Here is a 4,208-nt window from a genome sequence, read left to right as displayed (position 1 = left end):
GTACAGCGGGTACCTCGGATACGACTGGAGACTGAAGTCGGAATATGAACCTACGAAGACTTTACGATGTTCTCCCATGAGTGCGCCGCGATTGTCGATCTTCACGCAGCCAGCGTGCATCAAGGAAAGCACCAAGACAGCGAGCAATATGATTGGCAGGGTTTCCATTGCGAATCAATAAAGTTTTCAATTGTAAACCGATCGATCCGATTCCTCCTCCTGGCTCGTCTGAGGTCCAAGTGATCGGGGTGGCCGAGCTGCGGACAGCGCTTTTAAAGTGTGCCGCTGGCCCCTGATGACCCCTGTCATCCTGTAGTCTAGGCGGAATCCCTCTGATCCATGAGGCACATCAGAGGAGAGCAGAGCTGTCAAGTTCACTGCTTCTCGAAACTGTGCAGGCGTTTATTTGCTCGAGGCGTGACACTCTCGTGCTCTAATGTGCCAGCGACATCCTTTGATTTTTGGCCACCCAAAGTTAGAGCTTGTTGATTCAACATTTTATATGAATTCAGTACAGGCCAAATTAAATTATTATTTTGAGCCTATTATTACTATATGCAATATGTTTTTAACAGCGAATGTGACTACTTTGAAATCAAATTGTTGTTTTTTTTTGTTTTGTTTTTTACATTTTAAATGGCAATCAGATATTCTGCAATATTAAAATAATGGTAATAGTTTATTTTAAGGACCAGTTCTCATTCAAACTAGCACACATCTTACTAGTGGCTGTTTACTTAAAGCACATAATAATGCCTTCATGACCATATTTTAGATCCCCTGATCCCAACTTTACTGCCTTACTAACTATTAATAAGCAGCAAATTAGTAGTTTATTGAGACAAATGTTGTAGTTAATGCTTAATAGTTTATAGATAGATAGATAGATAGATAGATAGATAGATAGATAGATAGATAGATAGATAGATAGATAGATAGATAGATAGATAGATAGATAGATAGATAGATAGATAGATAGATAGATAGATAGATCCACGATGTGTTTGGCATGTCATTTTTTTTAGTGCCTTGTGATTTTTTAACCAGAAATACAATTAAGTATGTTAAGTATATTGTAATGAAGGGAGATTTTACTATTGAATAAAAAAAGAAAATGAATGATATTGTTGTATGATTGTTGTGTACTGTTTAAATCAGATTATTAAATTATCTGTAGACATAAAGGGGCACGTTCCCAATGTTTGATATTCTTCATGCTGCAAAACAAAAAGTTAAAAAAGTTAAAAATATACAAAGTAGAAATTAGTAGGCATGCAACCTCTAGTTTACAAACCCCAGCATGAATTCCAGCGCGATGCAGTTTTAAGGGTGAAAGAATGCGAGATAAGATATAAGGTATACAGCAGCTAAACTGTTTTATGATAAAAATGTTAAACAAAACAATTGAATGTTAGAAATGTCCTTCTTTTTTTATTCCCTTAGACTCCTTTAAATCCTGTAATTATTTATTTGTTGTTACTTATCAGGTATTACTTACCCGTTGAGTTTATTATTCAAATTAACATTAAGAGTGATAAATATAAACAAAAGGCTTTACCTCTCAAGAACTGAAGCATAATAAGAATGTTTCCAGATGTTTTCTTATTAAAATAACACATTTTTGTGTATTTTCATTCACAGAGTCTTTTTAATGTGACACACGGGTGTAATATGGAATCATACCGATGACAGTGAACAATGGGGCTGTGAGAGGATCCTATGATGCAGCTCTGACAGAATCATCTTAGACCAGAGCAGCTTTAGCAGGAACATCTAGAATGAGGGGAGAGAGGAGCTCTGGAACTGAGCAACTTGGACACCAGCGGGCATTAGTGTGGCCCAGGCTGTCATGCCAGGAATTCTCTGATAAGTATTGCAACTGGCTGCCATGACACAGAGCTCTAGAACTGTAGTGGGTTCTGGGCTTGCAGCAGCAGGAACCTGCAGACCAGGCCAAGAAGCTCTGGGACCAGGGTGGCTCTGAAACTGTGCACTAAGTAACCTCTGCGGCTCCTTTGATTCTGTCCTCTCTGACCTCAGCAGGTTCTGGAGCAGAAGCATCAGAAATCCTCCGGGGCGATTTCTGGAGCAGCCCTGACAATATCTCTAGGCCCAAAGCAACTGAGAAAGGGAGCACTGTGGGTATGGCTGAAACCTCTGATGCATCCATGATACAGATCTCTGGGACCCAGACGCCAGAGGCAGGAACAGTGGAGGGGCAGTGAGAAGAACTTGTGGACGGGCTTGACAGGGAGCGCTGGGAAGCTCTGGGTGATTCCATTATTAAAATATGATTGTATGGTGCAGTACTTAAGTTAACTAAAACTAAACAAACTATTTAGTATACGCATGCCTAGGTATGTAGTGTTGCAAGGGGAAGTCGTGGCCTAATGGTTAGAGAGTTGGACTCGTGATCCAAAGGTTGCGGGTTCGAGTCTCCGGCTGGCAGGAATTGTAGGTGGGGGGAGTGAATGTCCATTAATCTCTCCACCCTCAATACCACGACTGAGGTGCCCTTGAGCAAGGCACCGAACACCCAACTGCTCCCCGGGCGCTGCAGCATAAAATGGCTGCCCACTGCTCCGGGTGTATGTTCACGGTGTGTGTGTGTTCACTGCTGTGTGTGTGCACGTTGGATGGGTTAAATGCAGAGCACGAATTCCGAGTATGGGTCACCATACTTGGCTGGATGTCACTTCACTAAGTCACTAAGATGCTAAAACTAGTGCCTCAAGCCAAGGTACGAGATGCAAACAATGCCTGCCAGCCCTGCAAGATGCTAAGGCTGGAGGGATGGAGTGTCAGCCCACCAGATGCATGGCTGGCCCTCTTCTCTTCTCTACTGAGGGACCTCCAACCCAATTAGAAATTGTACAAATTAGACAAACATAACATATATCATGTGTGTGTGTGTGTGTGTGTGTGTGTGCATGTTTATGTGGTTTATGAGGACACAAATTTGTATAATGACATGGTTATGACAGAGGTATTACAATATGAAGGTGGTTTATGAGGACACTGCCTATGTCCCCGTAATTCAAAAGGCTTAATAAACATACTAAATAGTGTTTTTTTTGAAAATCTGAAAGTGCACAAAGTCTCCTGTGAGGGCTAAGTTTAGGTGTAGGGCAATAGCACACACAGTTTGTTCAGTATAAAAACCATTACGCCTATGGAGAGTCCCCATAAACCACAAAAACCAACATGTGTGTGTGTGTTGTGTGTGTGTGTGTGTCAACACACTACCAGTCAAAAGTTTTTGAACTGTAAGTTTTTTCATGTTTTTTAAAGAAGTCTCTTCTGCTCCCCAAGCCTGCATTTATCTGATCCAATGATCAGCAAAATCAGTAAAATTATAAATATTTTTAGTATTTTAAATATTTTAAAATATTCAAAGCTGAATTTTTTGAATTATTACTCCAGCCACTTTTTCACTTTCACCTTCACTTTCACTGTCACCTGATCATATATTTATGTTCTTATTCTTTATTTGACATGTTCTGAACTGTATAATAATGCCTTCAAAATTCTTTCAAAATACTGTCAAAATACTTTTTCAGGACCACTATCATCAAAGATGATTGATAAGTAGCATACAGTTTGGATTGGCAGTATGGTTCTGTTCTGGGCAAGAACTCCCTGTGCATCCATGCAGCCTAGCAACAAATGTATTGCATGATATCGGTAAAGTTAAATCATATTATGTACACATTTTAGAATTCAAAGGAGAATCAGAAGGCCCAATCCTGACTGACAGATGAGAAGTTGGGGATGGAGGAGGGTTATTAGCTATTGAGCAATGTGAAAACTTCTAATAATACTGAGGGACCTTTTGTATGAATGTTTATATAGGTGTTGTATTCCATAGATGACCTGCCAGAACTAATGCTGCACTTGATTTGAGGCCTCCATAGAAACACATGTACTCTTAAGCGGACTCTTGTCTGAATGTATTCCAGAAAGTACTTACTATTAACTTATGAAAAAATATAATGAAATGACACAATTAAATAAAAATCATCCTTTTATATTTTAGTGTTTCCACACAGCAACATAGTGTTCAGCCCAGATCCAGCCCACTGGTACGTGTCTCTAAGCATATATATGTGTAGGAATATAGAGGTAAAGGATGAAATACTATGGGAACTCACCATCTCTTTAAGTCTATGTCCTATGCAAATAGACCTATCTAGCGAATCAGGAAGACT

This window comes from Barbus barbus, assembly GCF_936440315.1.
Source record: "Barbus barbus genome assembly, chromosome: 5".
NCBI lineage: Eukaryota > Metazoa > Chordata > Actinopteri > Cypriniformes > Cyprinidae > Barbus > Barbus barbus.
The sequence above is the reverse complement of the archived record's forward strand: the minus strand, read 5'-3'. Positions refer to the sequence as shown.